We start from the raw sequence: 24,796 nt of genomic DNA, 5'->3' as shown, positions 1-24,796 counted from the left end.
TAAGGAAAAAATTTTTAAGCAAATTCTAATTCTTATCATCAATTTTAGAATTTAGAACATTGATTTGGCCTGTTGATGGTTGTAAAATATGAGTATGGTGTTCTAAGATTTTTTATTCAATTAAACAAAATTTGAGAAACGCAAATAAAAAAGAATAAAAAATTTTAAAATAATAATTAAGTTCTAAACAAAAAAATATTTTTCTGAAATTAAAACGAAAATTATTAGAAAAAATATGATATTGTATTTAAATTAAAACCCCAAAAAGTCCAATTTTGAAATTTATTTTGAACTACAAAAGTTACATTTAAAATTTATAAAAAATGCTTTAAACCCTTTTTTTTCTTTTTATAAAAAATGCTTTAAACCCTTTTTTTTCTTTTTTTTAAAAAAAACTCTCATTAAAATTTTAATGAAAATAGTTTTATTTTTGTCATTTGGATTTGAAAAATGTAACTGATAAAAAGTTTTATAATCAAATTAACTTATTAAGTTTTATAATCAAATTAACTTATTAAGTTTTATAATCAAATTAACTTATTAAGTTTTATAATCAAATTAACTTATTAAGTTTTATAATCAAATTAACTTATTAAGTTTTATAATCAAATTAAATAGGTATATGTTATGTAAAAGAAATTACATAATTTAATATATTTTTTAATTAAAAACAAGTTAGTAAACTAATATTGTTTGAAATTTAAAAAAAAATTTAAAAATTATCTTTTTTTAGATTTTTAAAATTTAATTTAAGAGTAAATGAATAAATTGACATTTGTTCAATTATAACATCATCAATCATAAACACAGAATCTTCATTTATATTTAGAACTTACTATAAATTATTACATACTACAATTTATTACATATATTAATAATGTATGTTACATACACATCATTGGAATCGCGTAAAAATATAATAGTACCTTTACTCAAATAGGAAATGTTCATGAAATGTTGGTTTTAAGCAACTGAGGTGATAAAACTACGTAAATGAGCTCATAAAATCGTCTTGGCTTTTGATGTTGTAAAACATAAACTATTACAACTTTTTTTTGGCATTATGTATCTTTCTTATCTTTGACACACATAAACAATCTATAATGTTCTGAAATATTTTTAATCTCGCTATAATTTCCTAAAATCTCGAAAATTTTGATTCTTAAGGGTTATATTCTTGTGATTATACAGTTTGTTTAATAAAAATCAACTTAATTTTTTTCGTTTAACATTAACGTAAGATCTGACAAGTATTAGAAGTGAAAAAATTTATCGCTACCTTAAAACATAAAAATTATTGTAAACTAGTTTGGAAAAATATTTTTGAGACTAATAAGATTCCAACCACTATGGATGCTCCGTAGTTTTAGAAAATGTTTTCCCTGGTTAGAGGAATTTTATACTCCCCTAAACACAAGTACAGTGAAACCAGAGATGGGCATTTGTCATTCAGAATAATGAATAAAGAATGATGAATAATTATTCAAAATCTGAATAATGAATGATGAATAAAGATTTATTCATTAGTCAGAAATATTTTGAATAAGGAATAAATCATTCATTATTCGTTATTCAGTATCCTTTATTCATTAGTCAAGAATAACTGAATAATTTCACTGGTCAACAAAAATGGGCGCGGAATACTCTAATTGACTACGATTATGACAACTACAAATAAAACATTAATCCTTTTCAAGTATATTTATATAGTGTTTGAGAAAATTTACTTTTGTCTAACATAATGCATACTTTTGAAAAATGGTTACATGGCAAAAAAGGGTTTAATTTTTTAAATTAAAATTTTATTTAAAAATTTAAAATAATATTATCGTTTGCTTTCAAAAACTAGAAAAAAATTGCGTTTTATAGATTTTAGAACAAAATTTCAAAATGAACTTAAGTAACTAAACTGTTATAAACCTACTTTTTAGCGCAACTAAGTATGTTACGCTGGAGTAAGTTAAAATAACATACAAATAAATAGTCATACTTGTCTTAGTTTTTTAGTTTAATTCCTAAAATAAGACGTTTAAGAGCAAACGATGTTTTGCATCTCGTTATAGACAAAGACATGTCGATTGCATTTTTTGCTGGTTATTCAAATTTTATTCAGAAAAATTAGTCATGACTAATGAGCTTATTCATCAATCATTATTCAAAATTTTTTATACATTTGCATAATGAATGATGAATAATGACTAAATTTTCATATGAATAATCATTCAGAATAAATTTATTCTGAATAAATTTAATCATGAATAAAATTTTCGTAAATGATGCCCATCACTGAGTGAAACCTCTCGGGAGCGACCACTCTCCGTTCCACAGTAAAATGGGCGTTGATGGAGGTTGGTCGCTCTTAGAGGTTACCTCCATTAACTTCAAAATTGGTATCGAAGGTACATGATTTTTAGCAAACCATTTCAATTTTCGTCGGTGTCATTTTCGTGGTTCGGAAATACCACTTCTGTTGGCGTCATGAAAAGACGGAACGGTGAATAAAATTTAGCGTCTATAAAAATGATCCCAACTGTAATTATGTGTAAAAACAAATTTACCAATTATGAATGATAAAGCGATTTCAAATAAATAAACATCTATGTTTTTTGTGTAATTATGCATCTAATTTTATATCATAAAATATAGTTAGCTTTAAGAGATGAGAAAAGGGTTGTTTGTTTGAGATGCTTGCTTTTTTCTAAAATGACTTTATTTATAATTTTAGCTTTCAACTCTAAAAGTAAATCATTGATAGCATCGCCCTAAGTGCACTCTGACTGCAAGGTGAGGTTGTATCCCCAAAAAAGAGCTCTCTAAATAAGACCCTCACGCAAATATTTTGAATACTTTTTATTATTCTCATTTGTTTTGTTACATTTTTGGTTATGATATTTTTTCATGTTTCATTACTTGAGCCTTTCCGCATTTGGTGCAGATGTTTGCCCGGTCGCTGGGAGAGGTTTTAATGGTCACGTTTAAAGGTTTTCTTCAACACTAAGTCTATGGAAAAAATTCCGTGCCTCCCAAAAGAGGTCGTCAATCGAGGTGGTCGCTACAAAGACATGGTCTTTGTAGGTCGCAGGGAGATGTTCTAAGGGTCTCTCGTAAAGGTTTTCTTCAACACTAAGTCTATGAAAAAAATTCCGTGCCTCCCAAAAGAGGTCGTCAATCGAGGTGGTCGCTACATAGACATGGTCTTTGTAGGTCGCAGGGAGATGTTCTAAGGGTCTCTCGTAAAGGTTTTCTTCAACACTAAGTCTATGAAAAAAATTCCGTGCCTCCCAAAAGAGGTCGTCAATCGAGGTGGTCGCTACATAGACATGGTCTTTGTAGGTCGCAGGGAGATGTTCTAAGGGTCTCTCGTAAAGGTTTTCTTCAACACTAAGTCTATGGAAAAAATTCCGTGCCTCCCAAAAGAGGTCGTCAATCGAGGTGGTCGCTACATAGACATGGTCTTTGTAGGTCGCAGGGAGATGTTCTAAGGGTCTCTCGTAAAGGTTTTCTTCAACACTAAGTCTATGGAAAAAATTCCGTGCCTCCCAAAAGAGGTCGTCAATCGAGGTGGTCGCTACATAGACATGGTCTTTGTAGGTCGCAGGGAGATGTTCTAAGGGTCTCTCGTAAAAGTTTTCTTCAACACTAAGTCTATGGAAAAAACTTTCATGCTTTCCAAAAGTGGTCGTAAATAGAGGTGGTTTTTCCTGGAGGTTGCACTGTAATTTAAATAGATACATATATAATCAAACAGACGAATGCTCAAGTTTTAATATATTTTGAGAAATTCCGTTTGTTTCAAATAATTGGCTACCGTTTTAAATAAGCTTAGCCTCTGCATAGAAGTAATAATATTTCTACCATACAATTATTTAAATAGATATTTATATAATGGCAGAATAAAAACAATTGAAAAATAATTAATAAACTCAAACTAAGATTAAAAGTTGGGCATTTAACTATGTTGTCCATGTGCTTCGATGACAGAATTAAAACAATTAAAAAGTAATTAATAAACTCAAGGTAAGAATAAAAGTTGGGCATTTAACTATGCTGTCCATGTGTTTCGATGACAGAATAAAAACAATTAAAAAGTAATTAATAAACTCAAGGTAAGAATAAAAGTTGGGCATTTAACTATGCTGTCCATGTGTTTCGATGACAGAATAAAAACAATTAAAAAGTAATTAATAAACTCAAGGTAAGAATAAAAGTTGGGCATTTAACTATGCTGTCCATGTGTTTCGATGACAGAATAAAAACAATTAAAAAATAATTAATAAACTCAAGGTAAGAATAAAAGTTGGGCATTTAACTATGCTGTCCATGTGTTTCGATGACAGAATAAAAACAATTAAAAAGTAATTAATAAACTCAAGGTAAGAATAAAAGTTGGGCATTTAACTATGTTGTCCATGTGCTTCGATGACAGAATAAAAACAATTAAAAAATAATTAATAAACTCAAGGTAAGAATAAAAGTTGGGCATTTAACTATGCTGTCCATGTGTTTCGATGACAGAATAAAAACAATTAAAAAGTAATTAATAAACTCAAGGTAAGAATAAAAGTTGGGTATTTAACTATGCTGTCCATGTGTTTCGATGGCAGAATGAAAACAATTAAAAAATAATTAATAAACTCAAGGTAAGAATAAAAGTTGGGCATTTAACTATGCTGTCCATGTGTTTCGATGACAGAATAAAAACAATTAAAAAGTAATTAATAAACTCAAGGTAAGAATAAAAGTTGGGCATTTAACTATGTTGTCCATGTGCTTCGATGACAGAATAAAAACAATTAAAAAATAATTAATAAACTCAAGGTAAGAATAAAAGTTGGGTATTTAACTATGCTGTCCATGTGTTTCGATGGCAGAATGAAAACAATTAAAAAATAATTAATAAACTCAAGGTAAGAATAAAAGTTGGGTATTTAACTATGCTGTCAATGTGTTTCGATGGGAGATTAAAAACAATTAAAAAATAAATAAAATTAATAATAAAAGTTTAATTTTTTTTTATAGTAAAAAATAGATATTTTTCCTGTGCTGCAAAGTATGTTGTCCATGTGTTTTAAGAACGAAAAAAAAAAAAAAAAAACTCGATGGAGAAAAAAAAATTTAGAACTTTTGCCATGTTTACAATGTGTTTTGATGGCAGAATAAAAACAATTAAATGAACTCAGTAAAAATTAAATAACAAATAAACTCAATGTAATTAAAAAAAAAATCAGACCTTCAGCTATCTTTCGACCTTGATTTCAAAGATATTTTATTTCTTTAAGAAATGAAAAAACTTTCGTAGCATATCGAAACCAGATCAGAGGTTTTTCCTCTTCAATTCTAGCATTTTGATTGGTTCACACAATAGACTAACTCCTTTTTTTTTCTCTCTCTAAAAAAAAACCAACTTTTCACTCAGGTTTTATGTTGCAGTAAAGGGAGAGGAAGAGGACGTATTTCACGGAGGAAATAACTTAAAAGGTAAACTCTCTTCTCAATTATTCAACTTCTTCTACCAAAACAAATAACTGTGTTTGGTCTAGTGAACCACTGAAAATTGCCCTACTTTTTACTACTGGTCAATATTATTTCCCTATATTAAATTTTTTGTCGTAATTAATTATTTTTTTCGTACGAAATTTATTTGTGATAAATTGTCATTTAACAAAAAAGCAATACTAGATAGAGATATTCATAGAGAATCTAGTGAAACACTAAAATATGTGACCAACTTCCTTTGTCTAGTCAATATTATTTTTCTTTATTTAGTTATTTGTCAAAAGACCTGAATTGTTGTTACGAACTTTATTTATGATAAATTGTCATTCGACAAAAAATATATTTAGATATTTCTAGATTATAGTATAAAGTTATCTACACACAATTTAGTGAAAATATAAAAATTGTATCCTACTTTAAACGTCTAATCAACTCAGTTAACGCTATTACGCTGAATTATTTCTCAAAACTATTTAATTTCTTCGCACGAACTTTATTTGTAATGAATTGTTATTTAAAAAAAAAGAAATCCATAGAGATACTTCTAAACAATAATATAGAGATATTTGTAGAGAATCTAATGAAACGCTAAAACTTGTGTCCTCTTCCTTTGCCTAGTCAATATTATTTTTCCTTTTTTAGTGATTTGTCAAAAGACCTGAATTGTTTTTATGAACTTTATTTATGATAAATTGTCATTTGACAAAAAATGTACATACATATTTCTAGAAAATAGTATAGAGATATCTATAGACAATTAAGAGAGAAATTAAAAAGTTGTATCCTACTTTAAACGACTAATCAACTTTGTTTATCGCTATTAAATTATTTGTCATAACTATTTAATTTTTTGCACGAACTTTATTTTTAATAAATTATCATCTAACAAAGAAATAATCAATAAATATATTTCTAGACAATAATATAGAGATATCTATAGACAATTTCGGGAAAACTAAAAAGTGCCTCCTACTTTTAACGACTGATTGATTTTTTTTTCACTATTAAATTATTTGACATCACTATATATTTTTTTTTTCGTACGAGCTTCATTTATGATAAATTGCCGTTTCACAAAAAAAAATTTAAATACTTTACATGTTTTCTTTTTCTAACTTGTCAAGATACAAATTTTGAAAAGAAAAAAAAGAACCTAAAGAACGAAAAAGAATCAAATGAACGAAACTGTAATAAAAATTTTTTAAATGATATAATGTAAAAATTTTAGCTTTGTACAACTTTTACTTATTTGAGGCTTCGTTTTATACAGTACAAAATGCTTAAATTTGAATCAATAGTTGAATCAATGATAAAACTCAAATGACGGCAATGAATTTTAATCATTATCATCATAACATTTTAATAATGCTTAATAAATTTTGGCGAAATCCCGCGAAACAAACATTTATTTTTTAAGTGTTTATTAAAAAAAATTGCAGCTTCAATATCAATTTATTAATAACAATGTTTTTCTTAGCCTTATTTTTTAAGACAGTAAGAGCCCTGTCAACTGAAAAATACTTTTAATATTTCACCTTAAAACAATTTTTTAAACTAATTGCATCCTTAAAAATATTTTATGCCCCCATTGTTTTTCTGTGCTTCTCACGTGACATGTAAAAATTACCTTTTTGGGAAAAAAAAGTAGTTTGGAATTAACACTTTGAAATTGATAATTTTTAATGTTGCTGGATTGAACTTATCTTGGAGAGATAAAAAAACCTTCTAAGTTTCAATAATTGGAATTGAATTTTTTTATACTTCACATGCGCGCGGGGAAAATGTGAAAATTTTTTCTTTCTTAATTTCGCAAAAAATCGTATTTGTAACTAATAAAGAAACTCCGATTTGAATACCTTAGAAATTTAAAACATTTCAAGCAATTTTCTAAGTAGTTCAAAAGACATTCAAATTGATTAGGGGTTTTAAACAAATTTCATTTTATACTATTGAGTAAGATTTATTGAAAATGACACCGGCATTGTTTGGGAAACGTATCTTTTCTTTCGCTTGTTTCCTTTCCTTATACAATTATATTTCGGTGCATGAATGTTTGTAGATTGAAAGGCATTAATTTTTGTTATTTAATTTTGTCTTATTATACAAAATAATATTTGTAGAAAACCCGTTATCATCTTCAGTTTCTTTTTAAAAGTACAAAAACTACTTAACAAATTGCTTAAAACTTTTTTAAACTTTTATGATCGAACTTTTTTTTTATTAATAGCCAAATACGATTCTCAACAAAATTGAGAAAATTTTTTTCACTTTTTTTCCCGCGCATGCGCAGAATAAAATTATTACTACTTTAATTACTCATATCTTGCTCAATTTTAAACGAATCTTAAAGTAATGATTTTCTAACTAATTTCAAATTGATTTTAAATTTTTGTTTAATTTGAATGAATATTCTTAAAGTTATAGCATAGTTACAGTTTTTTTTATAAAAATTTACAGTGAGCAAAATAAAAAACGGGCCACTCTGAATAACTTTTGATCTAATGATCGGATCTTCAAATTCTTAAACTGAATCTTAGCGGTTTAAAGAGGTGACTCCAAATATGCTAATTAATTAATTATTAAGCTACAAAATCCTACTCAAAAAGGTACTTTCTCTGAATAAGCATACCTTTTTTTCAACGGATTCGGATTTCTTACCCCCAAGATATGGGAAGTAGCCGTTGAAATAAGGTCCCAATAGGTTGGTCAGAAGAGCGCTCCAAATTTGACCTCTTAAAATTAGTTTGCGTATTTCGCTATATCTCGAAAACTTCATAAGCGAATTGAAACATTTTTGCTCACAATTATAAAATTCGTTTGTCTAAAGATAATACGATGTAAAAAATAACTTTTAGTAAATACGTATTTATTATTTTTATTTATGAATAGTCGAAAAAAAGTTTGAATTGTAAGGTATACAATTTCTTGCATCGTCTTAAAGAGTGTACTTTTACATGACAAAATACAAAATTTGAGTAAAATCGGTTGAATATTTCCTGAAAAATTTAATTTCAAAAAAGTCATATGCTTAAAATTCAATTTGTCATGAACTATTCAACCGATTTCGCTCAATTTCGTACTTTGTAAAATTATATACTTTAAAATGATGCAAAAAATTGTATACCTTACAATTCAAAAATTTTTCGACTATTATTTAACAAAATAAATCTCTCTCTCTCTCTCCATAAGCCATTCAGGGAACATATGAACTGATTAACGTTATCAGAACCTTAATTTGTTCTGCATTTTAAATTAATTAATAATTTCTTAATGGCATATTTTTAAATACTTTCTTCTTTTTGTCTACTCATGAGGATAATAATCAAAATACTTTCTTATGGATTTATGTTTTTAAGACGAGACTAATTTAACTACGAGATTAATCAGTTTTTCGATAAATTTTCCTCTTTGTCTCAGGTACGTGTATTATATGCAAAATAGAGAATATTTTATATCCTACTTCTTTATTCATGTAAATTAAATTCTCTGTTCATTAATCTTGTCAGTATTATTTAGCATATATATTTTGTTGAGTCTCCAAACAGTGGTATTAATTTTGCAGCAGAAGATATAAAATGTATTATTGAAAATGAAGCAATAATAAATTTAGCCGATACTACAAAAAAGGAAGAATTCGTTATCTGTTTATGATATTTCAGAGCAGTGTTTGTGAAGGAAAAGATTTGTTGATATCGCACATACAACGAAATAAACAATTTAATGAGTTCGTTTACATCTCATATTCATCATTGTTAATAGAACGTTGACAATCTAAAACTAGATTTACTGTCATTGGTGGAGTAAAACAATGGCAAGTATGTATTGATTTACAAAACTAGTGAGTTGATGATGACTAGTGAGTTGTTTTTTGTAAAAAAAAGAAGAAAAAAAACATTGACAATCTAAATTTACCATCATTGGTAAACTAAAACATCGGCAATTCAAATGAAATATGTATCAAAAATACCAGTGAACTGATTTTGTAAACATTAAACATTGGCAATCTAAAAAACTAGATTTACGGTCATTGGGCAATTAAAAGAATGGCAATTCAAATGAAATATGTATTGATTGACAAAATTAATAAGTTGATGATGACTAGTGATTTTTTTCTTGAAAACAAACATTGACAATCTGAATTTACTATCAGTGGTAAACTAAAACATTGGCAACTCAAATGAAGTATAGTTAGCTGATTTTATAAACAAACATTAATAATCTAAATGTATTATTATTGATTAACTAAAACATTGGCAATGCAAAAGAAATATGTAACAATACCATTGAACTGATTTTATAAGTATTAAACATCGACAATCAAATTCTCTATTTTCTGTCATTAGTTAACTAAAATATTAACAATTCAAAAGATGCACTGATTATCAAAACTGATGAAATGATTTTATTGAAGCTTAATCAACAACATTTTTAACAATCATTAAAGATTTTTTTCGCAGACTTTGATATGTTTTTGGGCATGGAAACGCTATTTTCGGGTAATTTTAATAATTTTCAATTGTGTTTAAAGACTATAAGTTGATTCTTTTTTTTTTTTTTTTGTTAACGTTTAAACTTATATAGAAAATTAAGCTTGTTAAACTGATATTTTTCTACACTTATTTACTTATTTCGACAAACTAAATGTTTAAGGGGTCGCTGTTTCATCTTGATCAATCAAGACAATGTTTTTTTTATTTATTATTTAACCTTCGTTGAACAGCCGTTCCAATCCAGAAGACAAGGGAACTACTGGATGCAGTATTTTATTTTATTTTATTTTATAAACGGCGTTGAACAGTCGACCCGATTCTGAGTTTACGACTATCAGTGTTCAACTCCTTAGCCTTGTAATTTTGAACCCAATTTAAGAGACTAGGGAACTCGTGAATTTGCCTTTCGTGGAGGACTTTGTGATGGAACTCACCCTCGTTTGTGTTATTAGGAATACTACCCACGGTTAGCCTGATGACAAGGAAACTCTAACCCATGATCCGTCTACCAACGAGGATATGTTACGTCAGCATTGTGATCGGTGCTAGCCGGGTTGGCCATCTTTGGGATTCGAACCTGGCCACCTTATTGGGGAGGGCGAGCACGCTATCCCCTGAGCCACCACGACTGAAGACAATATCTTTGAAATAAAAAGTAGTAAATAGTATTTCAAGAAAAATATGATTTCCTGATGGTTGTTAATATAATTCATTTAACGTTATCATATCGCGCAGAATTGTTTCGATATATGCCACCCTGAAGATTTTATCAGTTATGGCAATTACAGATATATAAATTCCCTTAACTTTGGTTGAAGCAACTTTGTCACCACTCTGTCTGGTTTACTTTAAATAGGCTCTGTACTGATTCACAGGATAACTCCAGCCCCTTGTTATGTACCATGAAAAGAAAGCTCTGAATTTGAGATAAATGACTTTGATATATTAGTCGATTCGGATTAATTTTGACAATTTTTTATCATCACAACTTCAGAAAAAAAAATTCGCAGTGTGCTGCGATAAATCAGCATATTCATTCAGCGAAATTGCCATCGAGATTTTATCAGAATAATTTGCCCATTCATTATTGCATTAAAATTTGTTTTGAAAAAGAAAAGGCGCTATCAGGACTGTAAATAAAGAAGAAAAAAAAACTTGGCCAAATTTATCAGATGTTATCAGAGAGTTTGAAAGCGTAAATGACGACATTATTTAGCACTGAAAACACCTACTCTATCAATGGAATCACTAAACTTAAAAAAGATAATAGTGCATTACGGAAACAAGTTTTTAATCTTTTAAGTTGGTTTCGTTGTTTAAACTCAAAAGATAAAGAAACGTACAGGTAAAACGGTATTTGTTTGATAAGATGATTTACTAATCTTCTTACATGTTTCAAATGTAACCAATTAATTCATTTTCTGACATTACATGCACTATTAACCCTCTGGCGCAGAATTTTTAGTAAACCTATTTTTCATACTTTTTTCATTATTCTGTATTGATTTAGGCCAAAATAAGTATAAAATATTATGTTTAGCATTTTAATAATGTATGGCTATGAAATGTAGCCTTAAACACCAGTGTTTTTTTCTGCATAAAAGGTAGAATCTTCCAAACACTGCTCACTTTCAAACAATAATTTTTCAAATTCGCAGTTATTTAGATCTAAAAGAAACAGTTGTTCATCATTGAAATTTCTTTAGTTTACAAAATCAATTATTGATGCATTTTTTGAATATGAAGGGAAAAAAATTTAATCTACTTTTTTTTTACATTTGAGTGCAAAAATATTTCCTGAAATTTAACAAACTTTTTTTGGTAACTGTTAGATTGTTTTTTATAATTAAAAAATAACAAAATTTATTTTTGCTTGTAATTAAAGCGTCAGGAAAGAAAATTTATATAAGGGATCCCGTTGTCCCATGTACGTTGTTGTTGTTGTTCATTTACGTCGCACTAGAGCTGCACAATGGGCTATTGGCGACGATCTGGGAAACATCCCTGAGGATGATCCGAAGACATGCCATCACAATTTTGATCCTCTGCAGAGGGATGGCACCCCCGCTTCGGTAGCCCGACGACCTGCACGCGAAGTCGAGCACTTTACGGTAGAACAGTTTAACGAGGACCCATACCGCACACGCTCGGGCCCTACACAGGCTAATCCAAGTGGTCACCCACCCGCACACTGACCGCAGCCAGTGATGGTACCCCCGGTTTCCCATATACGTGAAAAGGTAAATGGTGCATCTAATCAAATAATTTAAACCCAGTGTTTAGAATGCCGGTGTCTCCAGTCTATACTTTTTTTGCGGAATAGTTTAACTAGTAATAGTAAAATAAATATCTAAGCACAACTAAAATGAGAAATCTTTTTCTCACTTTAATTGCGCTTAGATTTTTATAACTTATTATTTTTATAACTTATTTTTATAACTTTTATATTAGAATTGTGCTTAGATTTTGTGCTTATATGAACTACATATTATGAACTACTGTTATATAAACACACTATTTTTTAGAAAATTAAAAACTACCGTTATGAAGAAAAAAATGCCGCAATATTTATGCCGAGAAAAATTTAATATTTTCTTATGTTAACCATCAATTTAATTTTACATTATTCCAATGCATTTCCATATTTTCATCAGAAAATATTGAAATTTATTTTATTAATATATTATAAGAAACACAGATGTCTTTTTTTTTCTTTTTTTTTCAAATTAAATTTTGAAAAGGAAATAATTGAGTTACTAGTTTTTATCTTTTTGTAAAAAAAGCAAAGTTATCGTTCGTTGGTCTTTACATTTGACATGATAATTTAACATAAATAGCCCTACATTTAAGAGACTCCTCTTTTACATATTTTTTCTCATGCTGTAATTACATTTAAAAATACATTTCGATATTTTTTAGTTATAAAATACTGTCTAAGAGTTAGTAAAAAAATCTGTTATATTATCGGAATTATATTTGTACTTAAATGTAAAATCCAAAAAAAGTAGTTTGAAAAAAGGATTTTTTCAATCATATTCAAAAATTTATCATCAATAATTGATTTTTCTTATTAAATTAATTTCAATTGTTAATAACTATTTCTCCTAGGTTTAAATAACTGGAAATAAGTGTAAATGTGAAGATTTTACCATTAATTTTACCATTAATTGGAAGATTTTACCATTAACTCAGAGAAAGACATAAGTGTTTCATGTTGTATTTCATAACCATAAAATATTAAAATGCAAAATATTATATTTTTCACTCATTTTGACTCATACAATGAGCACACATACAATGATTATACACTGCTAAAATAAGTAAGAAAATATGTTCAATGAAAATTCTGAGTCTGAGGATTAATGGAGAGAAAATCAAGGTAAATTTGTCTTCAATCTTTCTCAATCATGACCATTTACCATTTCATGACTATTTATTTATTGGTACTAAGTTTCTGTACTCAATACAAATAACGATTTTTTAAGCCCCTGCTAAAAGTTGAAGAACAATTTAAAAGACGAATAGCGCTGGACTATGATGAGATTCCGGCTCGCTACCTGATCGCTACTGAGAGTTTGACGAAACAGCGGTAAAGATCGACCCATATGACAATCGCTCAGTTTTTATTATAAAAATGTTAAAATATTCCTTGAAAATTGTATTAAAAAATGTGCAGTTAAAGCTCGTTATAACGAGTATGATATGTTAAGAGAAGTTTGCTGTAACGAGACATTTCCAAATCACCGTCGAAATTATAATATTAAATATGCAAAATTTGAAATTTAATAGCATTCCCTTGAAAATTAATAGCATATTTTTGAGTTGAAAATTAACACTATTCTCCTATTAAGACAAAACTGTTTTAGGGAAATATTTTTATATATTATTATATATTTATTTTTAAATATTTATTATTATACTGAAATATAATACATTTTTCAGCTGTTTAAGTGAGCAATATTTTACGAAAAAGATTTAAATGAAGATATTTTTATTTTCTTCTAGTGTCGATACAGAAAAGTGAGACGCGAACCTCGGTTACTTCTTATAATTTTAATCTTTTCTTTTTTTAAAAAAACAATGTAATGCAACCATCGGTCAAGTTGTCCGGATGACCGGCTATACTATGTGCGACCACCGAATAATAATAATAATAAACTGATCGAAATTAGTAAGAAAATTTTACACATTTAAATTTTTTCTGAAAGTATTTTCTTTTTTTGAATTGACACTTTTTGAAAATTGTAAAAACGCTTGGGGTTGAAAAAATAAAAACACGATTCTATTCTATATGTTATAACAAAATTGAAAATTCGTTTTTCATAATGCAATTCATTTTGTAATTTGATTATGTTAGCGTGAGTGGCAGAAATCAGGAGAATGTCGACTTTCACCGGTGAATGGCAACAATCACATAGATGCTTTGGTGAATGTCCAAAATATTTGTTATATCCGATTTGATATTAATTTATTCGTTGATATTATTATTTTAGTATCTGTCGAGGATAGGTTAAGAGAAACATTAGTGTTCGGAGTACCAGTTAAATGCATATCGGGCAGTGGCACTTGACTTTAAAAAAAACAGCAGTGTAGGGTATAGCAGGCAAATGTATATCGGTCGGTGGCACTAAACCTTAAAAAAAACTTTGATGTAGAGCATACCGGTCAGTCGCACTTACCTAGATCTAATATATATTTCGGACATGAACCAAAGCAACTATGTGATTGTCAACATTCACCCATGGATGTCAACATTCATCCAAGGAAGTCAACATTCATCCAAGGAAGTCAGCAACCACCAATTTTGGTCATTCACAGTAACACTTATATTAAATTCGTTTTAAAGTATTACAACACAAATTTAAAAAAAAAAAAAACAGAGCGATAGTTTTTCTTACTTATTTTTAAATATAAATAAATTTAAATGACGAAAATTTAAATAGCGAAATTAAATGTATTTCAATATCCCCACCTTATTGAGGAACATTTTATAAGTAGTAATAAAAATACCAAAACCGAAAATATCAAGGAAAAGAATCAAAGAGAAGACTCATTAAAAATGAGGCTAAAACTAAATTTTAAGGAATTACTAATGAGACTTGATGTTCTTTTCACTTAAATGTAAGATTACTAAGTGATAATTAAGGTGAAAAATTTACTTTTTTCCTCTGATGCTAATAACTGAACGGAAATACGAGAAAGACAGATACAGCTACAGTTAATGAGCCTAATTATAAGAAAAGACAAGTAATACGTACAAATTAGCTAACTGACATAATCACTTAATAAACAAAGCTTACGTAATTAACTTACATTCGAAAATAATTCCTTATTATTTTTCTGTATTTTAATTTTTTAATATCAACAACTTTGATTTTCTAACGTAAATTTCAGAATTTTTTAAAAATTTTAGCCACGTGTCCTTGATTACCAGGGGTGCAATTGGAAAGAAAAAATAAAATAAATGGTTACTATTTAATTATGAAACATTGTTATGTTGAACAGTTTATTTTTAAAAATAGCAGGTGTTGAGCTAAAAATTCATGAATGAGCGAAACCATTATAAATATGTTTCAGCAAATTTGAATATGTTGTTTAACGTGAGAAGAAATAAAAATTGGGAATTTTTATTATTTTGTCTGTCTTTGCACCACTATAACACAAACAATTTCTAGTTTTGTTTAAAGTTGATAATTATAATTTCAAACCTGGTTGTTGTTGTTGTTGTTACTTTACGTCGCACTAGAGCTGCACATTGGGCTATTGGCGACGGTCTGGGAAACATCCCGGAGGATGATCCGAAGACATGCCATCACAATTTTGATCCTCTGCGGAAGGGATGGCACCCCCGCTTCGGTAGCCCGATGACCTGCGCACGAAGTCGAGCACTTTACGGTAGCACAGTTTAACGAGGACCAATATCGCACACCCTCGGTCCCTACGCAGACTGATCCAAGTGGTCACCCACCCGCACACTGACCGTAGCCAGTGTTGCTTGACTTCGGTGATCTGATTTCAAACCTGAAATTGCTACCGTGTAATAGAACCTGTGTAATTGTTTAAAACCTGTCATTGTTCAGCAGATCCATCCCTGTATATGTTACCGTAAATCAGTGTTTCCCAAAGTATGGTACGCGTACCCCCAGGGGTACGGAAACAGTTTAGCAGGGGTTCGCGTTCTTATGCGAAATATCTTGCAACAAACGAAAATTACAAAAAATTTTACTTAAAAACAAAGCTAGCCATGAAAATTTACGATTACGTATTTTTCTATTGGATATTTTTTGCAGAGTTATAATTAGTGGTGTCACTGTCAACAGCCAGTTGTGATTTTTACTTTTTGTGCGATTTTTTATAGTAAAAAATTCATTCATTTTTTTATTAGGGGTACTCAGCGTTACGAAAAATTGAGAAAGGGTACGCAAAAGTCATAAGTTTGGGAAACACTGCCGTAAATGATCGATGGCGACTTACACCGGTGAATCTCGACATTCACAGAGTCGCTTTGGTGAATGTCCGAAGTATTTTTTATGTCCGATTTGATATTAATTTATTCTTTGATATTTTAACATTCATTCAATATTTTAATATCCGATTAAGATAGGTTAGGAAAAGCATTTGTGCTCGGAGTGCAGTGAAAATATATACCAAGCAGTGGCATTTCACATTAAAAAAATATCTGTCTAGGGAATAAAGGCCGCCAAGTGTAATTACTAATCTGATATCAAATCAGATCTAGCATATATTCCGAGCATTTACCGTGTTAGGGGATTGGTGACATTCATCGGTAAATGTCGACTAATCCCACTTTCGGCCCTTCACGGTAACACAAATAGTGAAAATCGAAACGGATTTACGCAGAATGTAGGTAACCGAAATCGGTGAATGTCGACTTCACCGATAACTTTTTTACTTACTTCATCTTCTTCTACAAGCACTGCATCCAGTTACCTACCTTGTCTATATCAAATAACTTTTTCCATCTTATAGATTTAAAAAGAAACAACAAAACTTTTTTTACTTTTAGTACTTTTTTTTAGGATTAAGTAAACTTACTTTCTCTTGGAGAAAGAGTATGCGAATTTTAACTATCATCATTTTATAACCAGTGTTGAGCAACTAACCCCAAATTTGAGTTTACAACTATCAATGTTCAACACCGTAGCCTTGTAATTTTGAACGAGACCCAGAAGTCAAGGGAGCTCTTGGCTCAAGTATTGAGGCAAACTAGCCTTCTTGGGGAGGGCATTTTTTGATGTAACTAACGCGCATTTGTGCTACATGGAGAGGAAAACACGAAAACCTCCCATGGTTAACCCGCTGTCATGGTAAATCTAACCCTTGATCAGTCTACTACTGAGGCTATTTTTACGTCAGCACTGTAGGTGGTGCAAGCCACCACTGGGATTCAAACCTGGGTCGCCTCATTGGGAGAAGTCCATTCCACTCCATTCCCTGAACCCCCATGGCTCAACTATCATCAGTTAATATTTTTATCGCAACAGTAACTATTACTAAAAATAAAATGAATAAAAAAGAACAAGACAGCAAGTGAGTGACTCGGCTTATCTTATTACCGAATTAATGAGTTAGCGAATCAGAGAGTATTAAGTAATCGGTTACAAAAGAGCGGGAAAATATACATTTATTATTTGCAGGACAGTCGACGTTAAAAAAAAATTATCATCGTTTTTTTATTAATTTATTTAATTTAAAGGCTTTTCAAAAACATCGCATTTGTTTGTCTCCAAGACTAGCTCACAGTTTAAGAACACATTATCAACAAACCATATCTGTCGGAAAATCTAACTTATATATTGTTTGAACAATACGCGGCTTATTGCAGATTGTGCTCACGTATTACATGGTTCCTGATCCTGACCTTGACAAGTGATAACACGCGTAGAAGAGTGGTCAATCTATTGAACACTCTTTTATATTTGCTATTGAGATTACTTATTTTAAATGAAGACAGTAATGATTTATTTCGTCTAACAAAACTTTTTGTTATTTATCAAACGATCTATACAATTGACCCATTAGATGCTTAATGTCACCATTTTAGAGACAAGTTCTATAATTCTTTTTTTTCCCAACATGGTAAGGAATGTTATTGTATATGAATAATATCGTTTGCATATTTTTAAGCATAAATATTATTTACGATTTTTTATATCGATTATCATATCGTTTGCGTAGTTTTAATGTGTTATAGAATTCTAGTTAAGAATTGGGTATAATATGAAAAAAACACAACTACTTCCACTTCGAAAATTTTACTAGGAATAACATTTACCTTTTAGTTTAATTAATAAGCTCAGTTTTAAATATGTTTATTAAATTCATGAACTTAGATAAAACAACAAAATAAATTATTTCAAAAGGAACTAGATAAATATAATTCCAATCTGCCGAGTAACGACTTATAACAACACACTTCATTTAATATTTACTTGTTGCCAGAAATCAGGTTCGCAGAAAATGCTGTTTACTAGTTAAATTTAGTAGGAATAACACGACCTGTGACGTAGGCTATAGTATACCCAATTAATTAGTTCAGCCTTTGTTTTGTTCTACCGCTAAAGTGAGTTTCTGTTGGTTTTCGCTTTACTTTAGAAACATAATAAATATTTCTTTTTTTATAATCTACATCTGTTAATTGTTTCTTTAAAGTAGCAGAACTAAGAGTTTTAACTTATAAATTAGCCTCCAGATCTCTGCTCCTAGGATAAAATAATCAATTTACTTACTCAATTAAAGTTTTAATTCATTTACTTATTAACTAACAAAAACTTTTATGGTATTGTGTGGACTAAGAGTTAGTCTGTTCGCCTTCTACTAGGAATGTCCGAGGTTCAAAACCCGGCTTGAGGCAGTTGAATCCCTAGCAGCAATTTTACCTTGGTCCTAGTTGGGTTCAAAATTGATTGGCAGAACATGCACCGATTAGCAAATATAGGATATCTAGATTTTTTATTATTGGTCACAGAATATCCTATACATGGCCTATATTAGTTGAATAATTAATTTAAAATATCGAATGAATCAAACAATTCTATATAGGGTCGATATTGGTTGTAAAATATCAGGTGAATCGGACAATTCCGAAAGGGCCCAATATCGGAAAAATAACGGCCCTTTGAAACATTATTTAGCCAAGATTCGTGAATATTTGATCCAATGAGGAACCAAGTTTTTTTGCTTCTAGGGTCTGGTCTTCATTTCTAAAAAGGTTGATAACTAATGTGCTTTATTCAACTTACAAATTAATATTTTTTAATTTAAATTCACTATTTTCACAAAAATAAAAGTTTTGAAAGCAAAAAATTAATAGGTTTTTTTTTTACTTAAAATAAATGGATTATTTTTTTTAAAAAATTTTTTAATTTTAATTAAAAATTTAAATTACAAAATCTTTTTTTACTTAACTTTGCTACTGTAAAAAAGTACGAAAAATTAAATTTTAATTTAATTTAATAATTCATATATTTTTATTAAAAAAAAAATAATTTATAATAATTTTTTTTCTAAAAAATTTTTTTTAAAAATTAATGTGAAGTAACAAATAATAATTTCTTTATTGAATAAAACACATGAAGTAGTCATAATTTCTTTTAGAATAAAATATCTGATCTTGATGACTATCAGGTTGTATGATATAGGAATAAGAAAATTTTAAGCCCTACGCTTTGAAGGTTCTTTTTACAGTTAAAAGAAACGAAAGAAACCACTAAAAGTTTACAAGACATAACCCACTGTATTGATAATTAACATTAAACACCAGGAGGCTGTTAAATAACGGGCTTTTTAGGCATTACAGTGTGAATATTTTTAAAAGAAGAGTCGCATTGGAATTTAACACTAGATTGCCTAAGGAAGTCATTTTGACTGCTTTCAATTAGAAAAAACAATGATGCATATAATGACACGATTTCTTAGAATTTTGTGACTTTTTGAGCAACATCTAATTTTTTTTTTATTGTTAATACAGTCAATTCGCTATAACTCGAAGTACGATAACTCGAATATTACTATAACTCGATTTTTTTATGAGGTCCCGACCCTTTTATCTTCAATTTCATGTTAATTATTCTCGATTACTCATATTTTACTCCCTTTGACTCGATTTTTTTGGGGATCTTTTAAAGCAAGAAAAAAAAACCCAGGAGCTGATATCTTGCCCCTTCCTTTGCAAAACACGCACAATGTCTTTCGCATTCTTCATGGATAAGCTAAAGCTGTCCCTCTTGAAGTATGTGAAAAGTGATTAAATGAAACGTTACCAAATTTACTTCAAGGATACAGTTAAAATGATGTTTTCAATATTGATGAAATGGGTTTATTTTTTAAATGTCTTCCAAATAAGACTAGGATGTTTAAGGATGAAAACTGCTCAGGGGGTAAAATGAGCAAGGAACGTTTGACTGTCCTAGTTGAAGGAAATGCGTCTGGGACAGAGAAATTGCCCTTACTTGTTATCGGAAAATACCGAAATCCCCGATGTTTCAAGAATGTAAAAACATATCCTTTGGATTACAAGTCTAACAAAAAGTTCTGGATGACATCAGTTTTATTTGAAGACTATGTAAGAAAATTGGATCGGAAATTCTTCGCTAAAAAAAGAAAAGTGATACTCTTTATGGATAAATGCACAGCGCATAGTGATCAGCCTAATTTGAAAGCAGTAAACTTGCAGTTTCTCCCGCCAAATACAACAGCAAAGTTGCAGCCGATGGACCAGGGTATCATAAAGTGCTTCTAACAGTCTTATCGTAAATGGCTTGTCAGAAAAATGATCTTAAATATTGTAAGCATTTAGAAGATTTGTAATTAATAAGCATTAATTAAATAATGCGACAATATTTTGAAAGTCCAAAGCCGAAACTAATGATAAGTCGAACTTCCGATATGTCGAAGTTTTTCGTCAGTCCTATCAGATTCGAGTTATCGCGAATTCACTGTATTTACTAATAACTTGTTATATAACTGTAAATAATATAAAAAATTTTAAAAATTAATTTTAAACAAATTTATTTACGCATTCACAATCCAGTCATTTTTACTGCTTTTGGGCAACATAGGTATATACTAATTTTCCGTCTTTCCAGTGTTAAGAAAGGAATAATATTTTAATATTTATTTTTTGAGGAAAGTGGAGGATTTAATAAATTTAACTTCACTTTTCTGTTAAAATGCGATGTTAGCTATGCGTCTTCAGGGATGCCAACAAAAAAAAGTGGTAAAATATTTAAATCAATAACTTGCATCATTTAACCTGTATTTTAATAGGCATTGACAAGTGTTATAAATATTTTTATTATTTAAATGTAGTGGTGTGCGATACAACTGTTAATGAAAGTTTTCTGCAATTAGAAAAACAATTTCCACAAAGCGGAGCAAGTTGATCTCTCTACATTTTTACAACCGATTTTATTCTTTATCACGATACAGTATACAACATGTGTACCACAATTTAAGTGTACTATATAACTATTATCAGGGCTCTGCTATGATCTGAAAAATTTGTCAAAGGGATAGAAAAAAATTATGTAGATTGAAGCTATTAATAATAATATTTTTAATTTAAAGGAAATATTTGGGTTTTGCCGGAATTTAGCAAATTAATTGGCAGTCATTTCGATAATTTTTTACAGCAATAATACGCATTTATTCTAGAGCTATTGCTAATCTTTCTAAACCTTCTTCTTCTATTATAACTTATACACTTTATAAACTCGTAAATGCATTTGCCTGTGTCTGATATGGGCAAAAGTTACCGGCAAATTTGGGTCTCACACGGGTAATCTTGCGTTATTTTAATTCTAATGCCCGTCAGAGATCCGTTCTAGTAAGAATGGATAGGCTAGATTATAATTAAATTTATTTACAATTAAAATTATTATTATCATTATTAATTATGATTATTAATTAAAATTATTATTATGACACCGCTATGCAGTATTTTTTTTCTGTAAATCACGTGGTGCATATTTTGATGATTAGCTATTTGATATATTAATTTAATTTATCGAATATTAATTGATATATTGATTTAATTTGATTTCAATATTTCGAAACTCAAAATCATCCTGTAATCAAATTCTTCAAACTTTGTTTGTACTGTAATTTTTTTTTTATAACTTTTATACCATCCCCCGCTCCCTAGTCACCCCCCCCCCACAACTGAAATAGCAAAAAATAACTTACACTATACCTAAATAATCATTTTCGTCAACAAAATAAAACTAGATAATTTTTTACCTGTTTTTCTGGAGAAAAAAAACTCATGCTTTAAGGGGTTAAACTAGTTTAGCAGCTTGATCCTAACATAAAATGCTATAAATGAGTTTAGAAGTTCTGGATGATGTCAAAAGTTCTTTCAACTTAAAAAAAAGACGAAATTTCGAGAACAATTTAGTTCTCTATTACATAGAAAAGGGGGAAAAAGCTTAATTCTTGCTGTATTTCTTTCTCTGATAGAAACAGGTTACTTTCACCATACAGAAATATGTGCTACAGGTTCCTCTGTTGCGTGTCCACTACCAATCGTTTCGCAAGACTGAGTGAGCATTTAATCTAGAACCATCGCCAGACTTTGCGAAGACCTCTAAAAACTCTTTTTCTACGTTCTTTAAACTCTTTTTCTTTTCTAAAAATGGATCGATAAATTCCTAGTGATCTTTGGTTATATTTTGTACTTACAATAAGTTTGTTGGATTTTTTTTTTATCTCTTTCTTAAAATAATAACAATAACTTGACATTTTTTTCTCTCTAATTTTTTTCATTTCATTCAATTTTCAAAATTTATACAATCATTTCATTTTCACAATTTATACTGGGGAGCTAAGACTCCGAATCATTCACGTTCACCAATCCCGATGATTGCTTTTCAATAATTGCTGTCTGTTGTGTTGAAATTATTTAACTAAAAATATATGTACCAAAAAGAACACTTGTCCCGCCACTTCTCAAGTACAGTAGAGCGCCGATTATCCGAACCTTTATTGTCCGAACGTCCAATTATCCGAACTGTGTCTGAATTCGTTTTTTTTTAAGTTTAAAATACTTTTTAACCTATCGACAATTTTTCTAAATTGAGAAGAATAAATAATACCCCCTACATCTGGAGACCATATTTAATTTACAACCTTTTTAGCAGTTTTCTTATAGTTGCCATACATGCATGTATTGTGATACAGCTAAACCTACATACCCCTTTAGCCCTTTACAACAGAAAATTATCTTCCAAGAATGCAAGCTTCATTTTGACAGTCTACAATGGTTGGAATGCAGAAGGAGTTTATGAATTGATAAATTCTGAAGTTCTATAATTGGGTAGTTGTAACTTGTGGTTAATAATTAGTGATTACAGTGCTTGGAATCTTAAATCTTGGAATAAAATTCTTAACAGAAAAACAAACGAAACTGAAGTTTCTGAACCAGTAGATCTTTCGGATGAAAATGATGAAATTGTTGCTGAAATTTTGAATGAAAATCGGAACTCTACAGACGAAGTGAAAGAAGTTGGTGATCAAGTTCAAGATAGTGGACCTTCTCATATAGAAGCATGCAATCCATTAGATTTCGCAATGAATTGGCTAGAACGTCAAAATGATGTTGATCCAGTTCAGTTGATTTTTTTAAAAAGAATAAGGGATAAATGGCTGCTAAAAAAGCGTATCTTCTTTGAAACGGGATCTTTGCTGGATTTCTTCTGCAATGGAAAAAAAAAATTGAATTAAAAATATTTAAAAAAAAGAAAAAGGAAAAAAAAATTTAAACACGCCAAAGCTATTTTAGATAATACTGCCAGTCCTAAGCCTACAAAAGGTGCGAAGGGAAGTTAATGCAAAAATAATAATCATTTACACTAGATTTTAAACAACTTTCCAATTATCCGAACTTTTCATTATCCGAACCATGTTCGGTCCCGAGCAGTTCGGATAATCGGCGCTCTACTTTCCCTTATACAATTAAAATCTATTAGCGAACATGAATCATTTTTCTAAGTAATCATTTTTTGAAACAATATTTAAAATTAAAAGTACATTGTTATAACAAATTTGGTGAGTTCACAACAGTAATTTAATATTTCTGTTTACCAAACAAACGAATGTATATTTTAAATACAATTTTTGCATTCATCACTTTGTGTGCATGAAGCTGAGAGTTAAGTTCCAAATCATTTAAGTAATCTCCTTAATCGTCATTCATAATATTATATTAGTGCAATTTGCACCAAAAAATAGCAATTGTAAAACGTTTAATAAAATCAGACACCGATTTAGATAACTTTATCTAAAAATGTAACGTAGAATTACGTTATTCTAATTGGAAAACTGCTACGCCATCATTAGATTTTTTTTTTTTTGTATATAGTTAGATATCATGGAGAGAGGACCCTAGAAGTGAGAAATTTTATTTTGTTAGTCAAATTGATAAAATCTTTTAAAAAATGTTTCTATCTATCTCATTTGTATAAACCAATTAATAACTTTTTTTATGTAGGTGGTCATTATTATGTGTCTAAAATTATGAAAACTACTGCGTTCCTGCCTGTTAACGTCTTATGTGATTGAAACTGAAAGAAAGATTTCGAATTTCTAATATTAAAATCGGAACAGTGGTGGCTTTAGGGGTTGCAGCGTTTCGCCTCCCAATGAGGTAAACCAGGTTCGAATCCCAGGGGTGACTGGTTGATAGGAGTTTTGCTCCCAGCTTGTATCGACTACAGCTCTGACGTAAAATATCCTTAGTGGTCGACGGATCATGAGTTAGAATTCCATTGGCGTCGGGCTTATCTCGGGAG

General features: G+C 29.5%; 1 protein-coding gene across 1 annotated transcript in view; it reads left to right on the top strand.

Annotated features, from left to right (window-relative positions):
- Positions 1–5,327: 5,327 nt before the first annotated feature.
- Positions 5,328–24,796, top strand: part of LOC107443419 (carnitine O-palmitoyltransferase 1, muscle isoform) — an 83,953-nt gene continuing 64,484 nt past the window's right edge. Inside the window, exon 1 of the mRNA XM_071180722.2 lies at positions 5,328–5,478. The gene's annotated coding sequence lies outside the window, so the exon portion shown is untranslated. The remainder of the gene's footprint in view (positions 5,479–24,796) is intronic.

Source organism: Parasteatoda tepidariorum, chromosome 8 (assembly GCF_982258835.1).
Source record: "Parasteatoda tepidariorum strain Cologne lab strain chromosome 8, Ptep-v5.0, whole genome shotgun sequence".
Lineage (NCBI taxonomy): Eukaryota > Metazoa > Arthropoda > Arachnida > Araneae > Theridiidae > Parasteatoda > Parasteatoda tepidariorum.
The sequence above is the reverse complement of the archived record's forward strand: the minus strand, read 5'-3'. Positions and strand labels throughout refer to the sequence as shown.